We start from the raw sequence: 15695 nt of genomic DNA on the forward strand, positions 1-15695 counted from the left end.
TGCATAAGCTTGCTTTTCTTGCATCATATGCCTCTACTAATGCTAATGCTAATAAATAAAAAAAATTTTCCCACACAGATAGTTCCTTTCAGTGGTGAAAGAAAAAAATAAATAAAAACATTCTTTCCCACATAGATAGTTCACACAGGCTTTCCCACAATAAAATAAAGAAGCCCACCTCTGCTCTCAATTAGCATTGCTACAAGTGAGCATCCTGCAAGGAAAACTTTGCAAGTGTGATCTTATTGAGACATGTGAAAACTATACAGGTATAATTTCTCTGAGAAAAGTTACAACAAACATAGCTATAAAATAACTGCTACAGCATCAAGCAGCAATTACTTCCTCCTCATCCTCACATACAAAGATAAAGAACTCTCCAAATGATATGTCAGCATGTACAAATAGGTATTCCTTTCCAACAGCAGCACCCTTTAAAACTGTTTTAGTATAGGATTACCCTGTTCCCAGCATGTTGGCAGTGATGTGGAGGATGTTAGTGGGAGTCGGTCGTGTTCAAAGCCGCTGTAGCCTTTTTTTATTTATTGATTTGAAATTATCGTTTTAGTATAACTTTTGATTTAAATTTATTAGTATAGTATTTTTTGTAATTTTCTGATTAATTTGGTGCATTTATTTGTTACTCAGCCTTGTAATTGCATAGAAAACGACAGTCAATTCTGCCGACATTGTATCGACAGTAGCATTCGAATCTGCTGCCATTGTTTTTCGTATCAGTATAGCAGATACTGGAAGTTTCTATGTAACTTGTAGCAGTGTAATCAGTATCAGCAGAGGATTATAAATTATAGAATTTCTTATGTGTTTTAGTAATTTAACTTGTCACATAGATGTAACATACGATAATAATAATATTAGTAGAGCTTTAAGAATAAGTGATTTGGCTTAGGTAGCTGGCGTGAGAGTTCACGTTGGTGGATAGATAGTTAAATAAAGTATTTATTATAAATACTTATATTTTACAAATGTAATGTTATAACTTAGTACATATAACTTAAACTTCATAGGAGACATGACGTAATAACGTAATTTGGAACGAGATAAGGCTCGATACTGAAATATATATATATAGTGTTCTTACTGCATTGGGATAGAAGTTTAGTGTAATATTTTTAATTGGATTAAATTTATACAGTGAAACTTCTCCTAACGGACACCTCTCTACAATGGACATTTTCAAATTCCCCAACTCACCTCCATTGGTTTTAACGTGTTTGCAGCTTCTGTCTAGCGGACATTCTCTGTAACGGATGCGGACAGGCAATCTGCACTGTTTCGTTTAGATTAGCACTTAATTTGATCTCCCCATAACGGACAGCGGGCGAGCTCACGGCCCTTTTTCTAGGCACGTTTCTTCCACGTATTGCCTTAATCGTGTGTTTATTTTCTATTTACGATTCTCTGAATTTTATCAAGGTTTACGTCGCGATTCTAAACCCTTTTTCAAGAATTTTAAGGCACATGTAAACTTCTGATGAATTCAGTGTGTGCAGGGGGGGAATATGGTCGGCCTTTCGTCTTTTCAGTTTCAGTTTTCAGTTTTGTTCAGTGTCGTGTGAAGTGCACAATGTCTTCTCGTAAACATTTAACTTTAAAAGATACTCGAACTCATTAATGCATATGATCGGCAAAAAAATAGTGTTCGCAATCTCGCTGTAAAATTCAAAATTGGGAAGACGCAGGTAAGCGACATCCTAAAGAAAAAAAATTAACTGCTCAAACAATTTTGGCAACACGGAAATGATCAGGTTCAAAAATCATTCCAGAAAACTGTTGTACTTCAAATTTGTCGCGTACGTGCTAAAAAAATTCCCATTAATGGGCCTATTATTAGGGAAAAGGCTTTGGAGGTTGCGAAATCTATAGAAGTAAATGAGTTCAAAGCTTCTGTGGGATGGCTAGACAAGTTCAAAACTCGGCATAAAATTTCTTGGAAAACAGTAAGTGGTGAAGGTGGATCTGTTGATACTGGGGCTGTAACAGAGTGGACCGTCAAATTGGAAGATTTATGTCGTGATTTTGAAGCTAAGGATATTTACAACTGTGACGAAACAGGGTTGTTTTTTTAAAGCTCTTCCTGAAAAAAACAATGAGTCTAAAAAACGAAAAGTGCCAGGGCGGAAAAACTTTCTAAGGAACGCTTGACTGTACTATTGTGTACAAATATGCTGGGAGACTTTGAACAACCTCTTGTTATAGGAAACCCACAAAATCCTCGTTGTTTCAAGGGCATAAAGTTGAATGTTTTGGATGTTGACTGGAAGTCTAATAAAAAAGCATGGATGACACGAGATATCATGAGCGAATGGATAAGTCACTTTAACCAAAACATGATTCGTCAAAACAGAAAAATTATTCCTTTCAAGGATAATGCTGAATCTCACCCGCACATTGAATTGTCCAACATTCAAATCATTTTTCTGCCACCAAACACAGCTGCAGAGTGTCAGCCCTCAGATCAAGGGATAATAAAAAATTTTAAACTTCACTACAGAAAACGTGTTTTAAGACATCTCATTGCAAACATGAACGATGTAACATGTGCGAGTGACCTTGCAAAGAAAATCAGCATCCTAGATGCGATTCAATGGATTTCCTCTTCAGTAAACGCAATTAGAAAACAAACTTCCGTGAACTGTTTTGTAAAGTCTGGCTTCTCAAACGCAAAAATTGAAGTTGTGAACAGCAATGTGGAGCACCAAGAAGAACAAGAACTTCAACATCTATTGATAATGTACGATACTTCCGCTACAAGTGACCCTGGCTACAAAGATATAGACTCAAATCTCACTACAGAAGATGGTGCTCTAGATATCAGCGACATTATCATCAATATTTTTCAAGAAGTTCCTCATGAGGATGAAGAAATGGAAGGAGGTCATTCTGTCGAAGAACATATTAAAGACGAACCACCGATGAAAATAGAAGAAGCGTTCATACAAATCAAGCGTTTAAAAATGTTTTTCACCGCTGAAGAAGATACTGAAGGACTTTCGATGGTTTCTTCACTCCAAACAAATGTTGAAAACAAAATTATCAGCCGGAAGAAGATGCAGAAGAAAATAAGTGATTACTGTATGTATTTTTCTTAAGATAAAGTCATAATATGCATATTATGACTTTTCCCTTATTTTTTTCCCTCAGACTTCTTGTTAGCGGACACTTCTCTCTAACGGACACATTTTCGTTCCCCATGGCTGTCCGTTAAAGGGAAGTTTCACTGTATTTGAATTGTATTAAAATTGAATCGAAATCATGCCTCAGACCAGAGCAGCAAAGCAAAAGACTCAAGGTAGCAATAGTGCTGTGGCTCAGCGGAGAACTGAGGGGGAAGGGGGTGGTTGTCCTCTGAATCATAGTCTTTTGAAATGTACTGCTTATTTAATGTTTGTGGATCAATTAGGAATGAGACATGATATTGCCAAGGGAAATGTCTTTGTGTGTGTGTGCTCCATGTAAGGAGTGTGAGGAAAAGAGGCACAGCTAAGCATTATGAGCCTTTATGAGAGCTTCAAGAATTGGGTAGTTGCCTCAAAGGACTTAAATTGAGTGGTCCATCAAGCTCTCAGCAGCCAACATCAATGCCAGAGCTTGCACATCAGGCAACACAGCAGCAATCCCCAAGGCAAATGCACTGGTCCCACAGAAACTAGTTGTTGTCAGTGACTCTATTGTCACCGAAATGGGAAATATATTGTGCAAAAGGGATAGGTGGAACAGCACCAGTTTATGTCTGCCAGAGGCAAAAGTTGATGACATTGTAGAGCAGATATCATCTTTTACATGCACAAAAGATAATACTGTTGTACACATTGGCATCAACAATATTAAGAGTAGGAGAACGGCAGAATTACTTAACAAGTACAGGTCAATGTTGAAAAAATGCCTTGAGTGAGGGTTGAATTTCAAGGCATCTATAATTCTGCCACACACACGATATGAGGGAGTATATGATGAGAGTCTGGTCAATCAATTCGGCCCTGGAGAGATTGTACAAGGCTCATGAGGTAAAAATTTTTTCAGCCTGGTCTGTGCTTGTTAACAGGAGAGAATGCTTCTACAGGGATGGGATACACTTAAATAGAAAGGGTGCAAGAATATTTGCTGATGCTATCGAGGCAGTGTTAGGTGGGTCAGGAAACTGTAGCTTGGGGGGGACACACGGACTAATAGATTAACAGTAGCCACTGGCAGAGGTTAAAGTGAGAGCAATTCTTGCACGGCTTCTATTGGAATGAACAGCAGTCTCGAAAACAGGTGCCAGGGATTTCAGGAACTGCTGGGTGTCATTGCGGAACACGTAAATACATGGACCATGTTAGGGTAGCTAAGAATAAGAACAGGTGCATGTATACTTGCTTGTTATAAATCAGCAGGGATTACTTTTATTTTAGATATAGGAAGCTTCTTTTCCAACCAACTCTCCTAGTCCAACTCGCTAATAATTCTTGGGGAAGGCGATATCAATTTTGCAAAACATGTGGGACATCTTTCCCACTGTCAGAACCGTAGTGTTCAGACCGTACAGTCTCAACAATGAGCGCTCAAGACTTCTGTCTTCAAACACCATACCTCTGGCAGCAAGGAAACCATTACGGGGATTGACATAAAATTAGATTTTTGAAGGTCTAAACTGCTTAATAAATATGGAACGATTATTTCTTTTGGTCCTGTAGCTGGACTTTAGAGTTAAATTTAGGGGTCTAAAAAAAAAAAAAAAATGGATATGGGGGGGATTATTCTCTACATTCCTTAAGTTGGACTAGAACTTTTTAGGGCATCATGTTCACAGGAATAGAGCAACTCACAATCCATCCAAAACTTTTGTCCTATGTTGTAGTGTTTGTTCTTCACGCAGGCGTATATGTGATCAATCGTCGGACAATAGGAATGGTCTACAGATATTGATTGAAGTTTCATCTCTAAGGTTTCCGCAATAAGTACAACATAAGACAAAAGTTTCGGATTAATTGTGAGTTGCTCTATTCCTGTGAATATGACGCCCCGAAAAGTTCTAGTCCAACTTAAGGAATGTAGAGAATAATCCCCTCATATCCATTTTTTTTTAGACCCCCTAAATTTAACTCTAAAGTCAAGCTACAGGACCAAAAGAAATAATCAGTCCATATTTATTAAGCAGTTTAGACCTTCAAAAATCTAATTTTATATCAATCCACGTAATGGTTTCCTGGCTGCCAGAGATATGGTGTTTGAAGACAGAAGTCTTGAGTGCTCATTGTTGAGACCGTACGGTCTGAACACTACGGTTCTGACAGTGAGGAAGATATCCCACATGTTCTGCAAAATTGATATCGCCTTCCCCAAGAATTATTAGAGAGTTGGACTAGGAGAGTTGGTTGGAAAAGAAGCTTCCTATATCTAAAATAAAGGTAATCCCTGCTGATTCATAATATAATAGAATATAGGAATTATCGAGCACTTAATAGCTCTCTATTATCAAATACTTGCTTGCATACCAATGCTAGAAAAGTAGTAAATAAATTTGATGAATTTGAGGTTCTCGTAAAACATCAAAGGCAGATATTGTTGCGATATCAGAGACGTGGTGTCACACAGATATAAGGAATGCAGAATTGGAATTTGTGGAGTACAATATGTACAGGAAGCACAGATGGGATAGGAAGGGAGGAAGAATTATGCTATTAGTTAAGCAACAAAATCTAAGCAAGTGCAACCAGTTGACATGGGTGTACAGTTCAGTGTTGAATCAGTTTGGTGCGCCATAAGCACTCGGAAAGCAAAATTGAGAGTAGGATTCTGCCATAAGCCTAATGACTCTGATGAGAATAATGAACAGCTGTACAGAGAAATAGAGTGGCCCAGTATATCAGACTGTCTTATAATGGGGGATTTTAATTTCCCAGATATTGACAAACTTGTGGTTGGTCACTCGCACACTAGCAAGGCTTTTGTTGATTAACTGAATGAATGTTTTCTACAGCAGCATGTTCGGGAGGCAACCAGAGGGAGTAATACTCTTGATTCAATTATCAGTAGTGATTCTTCATGAATAAGAATCTGTAGATAAAGTAACCACTAGTTGGCAGCAATGAAGTGGTGAAACCCATGTTTAGTCTCTAGAGCAAAGTTTCCGGCACCCCCCTCCCCCCATACTTCTCCTTCAACCCATGCACGGTACTAAGTACTATAGGTTTTTATACCTTTCGTGTTTGGGGTTTTCATAAAAAAAAAAAAAAAAAAAAAATCACAATGTGATGATGTGGGATTTACTCAAAGAGGTAACTACCATTAGGGGTAAAGGGAAGGGTTATTGCTTTTGTAAAGGTGACTACGATGGACTGAGACAGTATTTAAATTCTATACAGTGGGACCAACAGCAAATGTTCTATGTGGACTAATGTTATTAGTGGAGTCCCTCAGGGTTCAGTGTTGAGTTCATTGCTGTTTTCGGTATTTATTAATGATATTGATGAAGGTATATCAGGTTTAATGTCTAAGTTTGTAGATGACATAACGGTTGGCACGGTTGTTAATGATACTAATGACAGTACGCTGCTACTGCCAGAGGATCTAGAAACATTGAACAGATGGGCTGAGAGGTGGCAAGTGAAGTACTGCATATGGGTAGCAGTAACTCCAGAGTAATATATCAACTGTGTGGTACTACACTGACAGTGGTAGAGAATGAAAAGGACCTGGGGGTAGTCAGGTCCTTGTGCAGTCAGATATGAAGTTTTCTGAGCAGTGTAGACAGTCTGCAAGAATAGCTAATGGTGTACAGGAATTTTTCTAGCAGGGATCAGGAGGTGATTATCCCCTTGTATAAGGCAACAGTCAGGCCACACCTTGAGTACCTTATACAGATCTGTCCGGAGGCCTCATTTTAGGAAGGATGTAGAGCTGCTGGAACAAGAACAGAAATGGAAGAAAAGGTCACTCTTAAGAAGAAAGGCTTGAGATTAGCAAATTACAGTGTCTGGTCACTACCACCTGTGATGTCATCTGATTGAGGTGTATAAGGCCTTGAATGGTTTGAGCAAGCTCAATGCTGACGGGATTCTTCCTCTTCCCCAGATTAATCACCTGAGGGGACAAATTCAAATTGAGGAAAGACAGTTGTAGAACAGATGTGCAGAAATTTGCCTTTAGCCAGCATGTGGTTGATTGCTGGAACAAACTTCCATCTGTTGTTGTAGAAGTTGACAGCTTAAAAAAAATTCCAAGCAGAACTAGACAAACATTTGGAGCGAATTGATGGGTGAAATGGAAAGGTTTTTTTTTTTTTTTTTTGGCTGATGCTGTATAAGCTTGCTTTCTTGCATCATATGCCACTATTAATGCTAATACAGGATAATGCAAACATGGTACTGTAGAGCAAAAACCAACCCATGCCAGAGGAAAAAAAAAAAAGTATATAAATAAACTTGTCTTCATTTCAAAAAGAAATTTTCCTTTTGCTTTAAATTTTGGGATTTTAGAGCTGGATTGTATGGGAATGCAATGACAATAATTGTAGACTAAAAAGTGTGCAACAACTGTTTCTAAGAAGTATAAGCAAATTTTGATTTCACTGAAGAAAACCGAAATTACTCATCCCAATAGAAATTCAAAAATAACTATTGCTATTTGGGATTTTTAAAAATAAAAAAAATTCTTTCCAACACAGACAGTTCACATAGGCTTACTGGCAATAAAATAAGGAAGTACCATCACTGTCTCAATTAGAATCATTACAGGAAATGAGCATCTGGAAATGGGAACTCTACAAACATGAACTCATTGAGACTTGTAAAACTTTACAGGCATCACTTTAACTGAGAGGAAACACAAGGACAAGGGAGCACTCTTTCGAAGGACAGCAATCAAAGTCAAGGTCTGTAACAGCGCGATAGACTACGTGAACGAGTGCTCTGTTACAGAGCACTAGTTCTCCACTTACTCTATCACACTAACTTGCTCACAACAAAAATATATATATTTGATATTACATGTCTTTTGGTTATTGCTATGTCCCTTTCCCCAATGGACTTAAGGAAAAGTCTAGGAAAAAGTGCTGCTACTGCAGAACAATTACTGTCAACAATGATGGTGCTCCACAGCAATTACCAAGTTCTCCCTCACGGAGGGGGAAACCTGCTACAAATAAAGATTTTTCATGAAACAGATATTTATTATCCCTTTGTTTCATGAAAACAAAGAAATTTATTCATTTTTTTTTTTTGGTGGTAAAAACATGAGAAATATAAATGTATTCTTTCCATAACTAAAAAATGTTTAACTCATTTCATCCAACAGCAGGAGAGAACACACACGGGGGGTGGGGTGAAAATGAATTTTCTTACAAAAAAAAAAGCTTGTTTAATATTTCATGTATTCTGGTCATTGCACATTTATATTAAAAATTGGGGAATAAAAACAGAGTAAATTTTATTTTTGGCTATGTGAGCATTACAGATGCATTGTATGTATTAATACATATTTAAATACTAATTGTTCATTGTAAGAACCAATATTTAAGAATGAAAAATTTCACACTCCTCCCAACCACCACTATCCTCTTCACACAAAAGTTTTAGTTGCTGTATGGTTCTAGTATATTTTATTATATACATTTCTAACACTTACCTATACTTAACTTTTAAGATTTTATATGTACTGTATTTATTTTTATTTTGTACATAAACTATTTCAATTTTTATATTCTCCTTTTTAGTTGGTTGAGCCAAGATAACACTTATCTATACAGGGGATTCCAGTTATTTGGGCCACCGGTTAATCAGGGCAGCCATTTATTTGGGACAAATCTTAAAGAACAGAACCCAATCGAGAAAATAGCAAGGGTTTTCTCCACTTAGTTGGGACAACATGCCATTTAATCGGGGCAGGAGACAGCAGTACTCTAGATTACACTACAATTATCTCCGACCATACCACGTGGTCCGGTCGGATTTCTGTAGGTCATGACCATAAAACAATTAGCAGTTTCCGGTGTATTGGGCTTTTATGTTAGTGCAATCTATTATAAATGGATAGTAAACTCTATCTTATTGAATTTGCAATAATACCAACAGCTGGAATTCTGTGCGTTTTTACATTATTATGGTGAAATGTGTTACCCCTTCCATGAAATCTTCAATCATAAAAAACAAATAAATTTTCAGAATCTTATCTTCATTCCTATTTTTTAAGTTTCATAACTTGTTACTCCATTCTAACTTTCACGTATCATGTTAGTTGCAATTTGTGCAGGCCATGTTCTTTGTTATTGATTGCTTATCTTTTTACTGTTTTAAATTTTAATCTCTCCCCCAAATGTCAGTGAACAGAAATATCAACTAGTTATGTACATAATAACTAGTTGATAAATAGAAAGAGTGTAAGAATATTTGCTGATGCTATCGAGGCAGTGTTAGGTGGGTCGGAAAACTGCTAGCTTGGGGGGATTCACAGACTAAAAGGTTAAAAGTAGCCGCAGGCAGAGGTGAAGGTGATTCTTGCACAACTTCTATTAGAATAAGTAGCGACCTGGAGCGAGGGGTGCTGGGGGTTTCAGGAACTGATGGCAGTCATCGTGAAACAGTTGGGTATATGGGATGTGTTAGGGTAACTAATAATAAGGGTAGGTACATGTATACCAATGCTAGAAGTATAGTAAATAAATTTGATGAATTTGAAGAGTTCGTCAAGACATCAAAAAAAAAAGGTAGATATTGTTGGGATAGCAGAGACATGGTGTCAAACAGATATAAGGAATGCAGAACTGGAATTTGGGGAGTACAAGGTGTACAGAAAGGATAGATAAGATAGGAAGGGGAGGAGGTGTTATGCTGTTAATTAAGAAAAACATAAAATCAAAACAAGTGCATCCAGTTGATATAGATGAACAGTGCACTGTTGAGTCAGTTTGGTGTGACATAAGCACTGCGAAAGCAAAAATAAGAGTAGGAGTGTGTTATAGGCCTAACAACTCGAATGAGTACATTGAATAATTGTACAGAGAAATAGAGTGGGCTAGTAAATCAGAATGTCTTATAATTGGGGATTTTAACTTCCCAGATATTGATTGGAACTTGTGGGTTGGTCATTCACCCACAAATAAGACTTTTGTGGATTTATTGGATGACTGTTTTCGGCAGCAGCATGTTCGAGAGGCAATCAGAGAGGGTAATACTCTTGATCTCGTTATCAGCAGTGATCATTCGTGTATTAACAATTTGAAGATAAAGGAACCACTAGGTAGCAGTGATCACAGTGTACTGATGTGGAATTTACTTAAAGATATAATTACCATCAGGAGTCAAGGAAAGGGTTTTTACTTCCATAAAGGTGAATACAGTGGTCTCAGACAGTTTTTAAATTCTGTACAGTGGGATCAACTGACGATGTTACCAACAGTAAATTCTAAGTGGGAAGCATTCAAGGAATTAATCGTGGATGCTACTAAAAGTTTCATACCTATTAAGAAATATTTGTTCAGGGTTTAGGCCTAAATGGCTATCAAATAAACTAATGAGACTCGTGACAGAGAAGAAAAATACGTGGGATGCATAAAAAAAAAAGGTAAAGTGCAGCCATTATCAACCCACTGCAGGATGGAAGCCTCCTCAACAATTCATGCTGAGGGAAATGGACCATAATCTGCCACGCTGGTCCAGTGCGGGTTGGCAGATCGACCATATTCAGCAGTCAGGGGCTTGAACCCCGGTCTACTCAAAGAGCGTGTGCTACTGCACTTCCGCTCCTGACCACTCAGCTACGGAGAGGATGCATATAAATTATCAAGCGACTCAGAAGCCTATGGCAGATATAAACTAGTCTGTAATCAGGTCACAAAGGAGGTTAGGCAGATTACGAGAAATCTTTGGCAAAAGATGCTAAGAAAAACAGCAAGGATTTCTTTACTTATATAAACTCTAAAAGGAAGGGGTTGAATCTGATTGGTCCACTTGATATTGATGGTTCCACTGTTGATGATCCAGATAGCAAACAAACTGAATGAGTATTTTGCATCTACATTCATACAGGAGGAATTATTAAGGTTTGAAAATGGCACAAGGTTATCAAATTGTAGCAGGGTGCTTAATGATTTTTTAATAACTGAGAGCAAAGTGGAGGAGAAATTGTTGAAGTTAAACAACATAAGAAAGGCACCTGGGGTGGATGGGATCTATCCAGTTATATTAAAGGAGGCAGCAAAGCAACTAAGCAAACCCTTAGCCATAATTATGAGAGCATTCTGGGACTCAAGGGAGGTCCCTACGGACTGGAGATGTGCAAATGTATCCCCAATTCACAAAGGGGGATCGAAGGGAGACATGAGTAATTACAGACCAGTTAGTTTAACTTCAGTTTCGGGTAAAATAATGGAGTCACTGCTTAAAGATGCATTACAGAATCATCTAGACAAGACTGCAGCAATAATTCCGACACAGCATGGGTTTGTTAAGGGAAAGTCTTGTCTGACAAATTTGATAGGATATTATGATGTGGTTGCAAAGGAACTAGATGCAAAAAATTATTTTGATATCATATATTTGGATTTCAGGAAAGCTTTGACACTGTTGCGCATGGAAGACTATTGTACAAATTGGAGCAAAATGGTATTAAGAGTAAGTTGCTACAATGGATAAAAGGATGGTTGAGTGGGAAAAGACAGAGGGTGGTAATTAATGGGTGCTGCTCTTCATGGACTAATGTTATTAGTGGAGTCCCACAGGGTTCGGTATTGGGTCCTCTGTTGTTTTGTATATTTATCAATAATATTGATGAAAGTATATCAGGCTTCGTGTCAAAGTTTGCAGATGATACAAAGGTTGGCATGTTTGTTAATGACAGTAATGGCAGTGTGCTACTGCAACAGGGTCTAGATAATTTGGGCAGATGGGCTAAGAAGTGGCAACTGAAGTTTAACCTTGACAAATGCAAAGTACTGCATATGGGTAGAAGTAACCCCAGAGAAACGTATCAACTGTGTGGTACCACACTTAAGGTGGTAGAAAATGAAAAAGACCTGGGAGTAATTGTGCAGTCAGATATGAAGTTTTCTGAGCAATGCAGACAGGCTGCCAGGGCAAGTCATGGAGTTTTGTCAATGATATATAGGAATTTTGCTAGTAGGGAAAAGGGGGGGGTGATTGTCCCTCTGTATAAGGCAATGGTCAGGCCACGCCTTGAGTACAGGTCTGGAGGCCTCATTTTAGGAAGGATTTAGATTTGCTTTAGCGTGTACTGAGAAGGGCAACAAGATTGGTGAGGAGGAACGAAGGGATCCTCTTACCAAGAGAGGCTTAAGTTCTGCAAATTGCAGTGGCTGGAGACTAGGAACCTGCGTGGCGATCTGATTGAGCACACTGAATTCTGATGGGATCCTTCCACTTGTTCAGATTAGAACCTAAGGGGACATAAATACAAATTAAGAAAAGACAGATGTAGAATAGATGTGCGGAAATTTGCCTTTAGCCAGCGGGTGGTTAATTGCTGGAACAAACTTCCATCTGTCGTTGTAGAAGTTGATATGTTAAATAAATTTAAGGAGGAACTGGACAGGCATTTGGAGGAAATGGTGTGATTTTTTTTTTTTTTTTTGGCTGATGCTGCATAAGCTCATTCACTTGCTTTCTTGCATCACATGCCACTACTACTATTACTACTACTACATATTACAGTACATATTAATTAAGCTATGTACATAAGCATAAATTTATTTTTATTTTGCTAACCTGTGGAAAATATTCTTCTGATTTTCACGTATCATTTAATTTTTTAATTGGTAAGGTAATAAAGAATAAATTTGTGCTTAATATATCTTTACTTTTATAGCTTGTGGATAACATCCCTCCTAATTTTGCTTATTAGAATCGCTGTTTAATAGAATCAAAATTCAATTCACAAACATGATCTGAACGACAGGCGCTTGCTACATATCGTATAGTGAAAGGTCCTTTACTATGGTGAGTCCATTGTAACGTGATTCGATTGTACAGGGAACCAATCATAAATCAAGAGTCCACTGTATTTTTAACTACAGTGGATTCCAGTTATTTGGGCCACCGGTTAATCGGGCAGCCATTTATTTGGGGCAAATCTTAAAAAACAGAATCCAATCGAGAAAATAGCCAGGGTTTACTTCGCTTAATTGGGACAACATGTCGTTTAATCGGGTGAGGAGACCGCAGCACTGGAGATTACCCTATGATTGTCTCCGACCGCACCACGTGGTTCGGTCCGATTTCTGGAGGTCACAACCATAAAACAATTAGCAGTCACCTGTTTATTGGGCTTTTCTGTTAGTGCAATCTATCATAAACCGATAGTAAACTCGATCTTATTGAATTTGCGATAATACCGACAGCTGGAATTCTGTGGATTATTGTGGTAAAATGTGTTTACACTTCGATGGAATCTTCAATCATATAAAAAAATTAATTTTCGTAATCTTCTCTTCATTCCTATTTTTAAAGATTCGTAACTTGTTATTCCTTTCTCACTTGCACGTATCGTGTTACTCGCAATTTGTGTGTGCTGTGTTCTTTGTTATTGATTGCTTATCTTTTTACTGTTTTGAATTTTAACCCACCTCCCACAAATGTCAGTGAACAGAAATGTCAACTAGTTAGTATGTACATATTACAGTACGTATTAATTCCGATTTTCACGTATCATTTAATTTTTTAATTGGCAAGGTAATAAAGGGTAAATTTGTGCTTAATATATCTTTATTTTTATAGCCTGTGGATAATATTCCTACTATTTTCGCTAATTAGAATCGTTGTTTAATAGAACTAAAATTCAATTCAAAACGTGATCACAATGAACAGCGCTTACTACACATCCTATAGTGAATGGTACTTTACTTAGGTGACTCCATCGTAACGTGATTTGATCGTATAGTTAACCAGTTGTAAAGTGGGGGTCCATTGTATTTTTAACTTCTTTTTTTTTTTTTTACGTGAAACTTCGGATAATTGGGGCAGCCGCTTAATCGGGCCAAAATGCACTAGTCCCAATGTGTCCCAATTAACCAGAATCAACAGTATTTAATTTTTAGGATATCATATTACTTGTATATTTCTGTTTTGTAAATAAGCTTCTTTAATTGTTATATTCTGCTGATTAGTTGGTTGAAAAAAAAAGATCTGATTACAGTGGTATTAAAATTTGTATTTACTAATACTTTAGATAAACAAGATCTAATTATAACATTTCAATTAAGAATTTTGCACACACGTGTCAAAATCCACAAACCCAGATTATACACTGCATACAGAAATAGGAGATAAAAGCTACTGTTGGTCTCAAGCTGCATGGATAATTGTATTTGATTATTTCTCAAAAGTAATTTCAGTATAACCACCTTGCCACACACAGATAAACATGAGCAATGAAACTGACAATAAATTAGACATTACAGTCAGTTCCATCATAATGAACTTTTTTTAAAAATTAACAAAAAAGGGATATATTAAGGAAGAATAGCATTTTGGTAATTATGGAAGGCTCTCGGAAAATATTTAACCAAGATATAAATACAGACATACTGTGTATTAAATGAAATAAGTGAGGATGATTAATATAGCTAGGGGAAGGGCGTTACGTGGTAATTTTCCATAGAATTATACTTTTAGTAATGACCACTCTTATAACATGTGAAATACAAGACTGTATCTTAATCTTAATATTCAAGTGGTATATGAGTGGTCATTACTAAAAGTATAATTCTGAGGAAAATTACTTTTATTGTTGTGGTGTGAAGATTTTATATAAAGATCTAAAGCAGAATACAAAATATATTACAAACAAAATTTTTTCTGGAAATTATGTATTCCAGAGATCAATTTTCTACATAAACATTCTTAAAAACCAGACATATGAGAAGAGTGTATAATAACTGAGGCACCTGATCTGAGGCATAGGGCTGAAAGGGACAAAAGAGATTTTAATGGTATAAAAGTTCATATAACATGCTCAGCTAAGAAGAAAGGGAGGGCACATTTCTGAGCAGCTATCTCAAGAGCAGAAATTCCTCATTTCCAGCTCTGTTAAAAAAACATTTCAGCATTAAAAATGTTTTTTTTACAGAACTGGAATGAGGAATTTCTGCTTCGCAATTTATTATGATTAAAATGAAGAATCTAATATTTAGCGTATAACTTGCTTATAACTGCAGTTAAGCAAAAAATCTATTTTTTTTACATATATGCGATAGGCTTAATAACAAGAAAAATCTGACAACTATAATAATGTAAGCCTCTGATTAAAAGGATATAAAAAAAAAAAAAAAAACTTTCTGATGTTACCTACATCATCAGAAACATTTCTTTTCCACCCATACAATTCTTGTCGACACGGAGGTATACTTAGTTCTGCTTGTAGAGCTGTTTTAATTGTTCCTAGAATGCAAAAAATTTGATAAATATTTAAAACTGAATTCATACTACTATTATCCATAAATATAATACAACATATATTAGTTACTCTATTCAACATATACACACAGTAGACTCTCGATTTTCCGGGATAGATGATAAAAAACTAATCCCGGATAATCAATTTCTCAGTTAATTCAAAAAATACAGAAGTTCCTGACATATGTTCCAAGACTTCTTACTTTGTCGTTTTACATAACTCAGGAATGACTAATAACATATTTCTACTATATTATTATTAAAAAATCTGAATTCAGCAATAGTTGT

At 36.7% G+C, this 15695-nt stretch overlaps 1 protein-coding gene across 1 annotated transcript in view; it reads right to left on the reverse strand.

Annotated features, from left to right (window-relative positions):
* The window catches only part of LOC150077590 (FAS-associated factor 1-like), a 377947-nt gene extending 362558 nt beyond the window's left edge, over positions 1-15389 (reverse strand). Inside the window, exon 1 of the mRNA XM_090385644.1 lies at positions 15304-15389. The gene's annotated coding sequence lies outside the window, so the exon portion shown is untranslated. The remainder of the gene's footprint in view (positions 1-15303) is intronic.
* Between the last annotated feature and the right edge of the window lie 306 nt (positions 15390-15695).

Source organism: Mastigoproctus giganteus, chromosome 12 (genome assembly GCF_048544385.1).
Source record: "Mastigoproctus giganteus isolate SK-2022 chromosome 12, ASM4854438v1, whole genome shotgun sequence".
In the NCBI taxonomy this organism is placed as follows: domain Eukaryota; kingdom Metazoa; phylum Arthropoda; class Arachnida; order Uropygi; family Thelyphonidae; genus Mastigoproctus; species Mastigoproctus giganteus.